This window comes from Cololabis saira, chromosome 18 (assembly GCF_033807715.1).
Source record: "Cololabis saira isolate AMF1-May2022 chromosome 18, fColSai1.1, whole genome shotgun sequence".
NCBI lineage: Eukaryota > Metazoa > Chordata > Actinopteri > Beloniformes > Belonidae > Cololabis > Cololabis saira.
The window spans coordinates 37470454-37471064 of NC_084604.1; the positions used below are offsets into that span (position 1 = coordinate 37470454).

Sequence of the window (611 nt, forward strand, 5' to 3'; positions counted from 1 at the left end):
ATAACAACAACAAAAACAATAAAAACTTGAGTTAAGGTTCCAGGACGGAAGTTAAGAAGGTCAAAACCTCCTGATTCTGTCAAAGTTTTAAAGTTGGAAGTAAATCCTGGCTGCTCTGATCTTTGAGGGGGGGGGTCAAAGGTCGTAAAGGTCTTAAAACATCAAGTAACAGAACGGAAACGCAGCAGAAAAGAGAAGGAATGACAAGAACGGGAGAAGGAAGAAGAGAAGGAGAAGAGGACTCACCGGGTCGAGCGGAGGAGGTGAAGAAGAGACGAGGACGGGACGGGAAGGAGAAACGAGGGGGAGGAGCCTGATGGAAGGGGGAGGGGCCTGATGGAAGGGGGAGGGGCCTGATGACGGGGGGAAGTGACAGCTGACCCCCAAAATAACTCGGGGTTAACCGGGGGGGGGGGCGTTGCCTAGGCAACCACCTGACTGCTGTCCATGTTTACACCTTCATGTGCTGGAGAAAGAAAACACATGTGGGCAACACTAAGTACCCCCCAGAGTGCGAAATACGATTAACCCTTGACCCCCCTGAAGGACTCAAAAGCCAAATTTAGGGGGGGTCTCAATGTTGTCAAAAAAAATAAATAAATTAGGCTATA

General features: G+C 49.3%; 1 protein-coding gene across 2 annotated transcripts in view; it reads right to left on the bottom strand.

The window, feature by feature from the left end:
• The window catches only part of txlnba (taxilin beta a), a 22835-nt gene extending 22565 nt beyond the window's left edge, over positions 1-270 (bottom strand). For both annotated transcript variants that reach the window (XM_061746495.1, XM_061746494.1), the window contains exon 1: positions 247-270. The gene's annotated coding sequence lies outside the window, so the exon portion shown is untranslated. The remainder of the gene's footprint in view (positions 1-246) is intronic.
• Between the last annotated feature and the right edge of the window lie 341 nt (positions 271-611).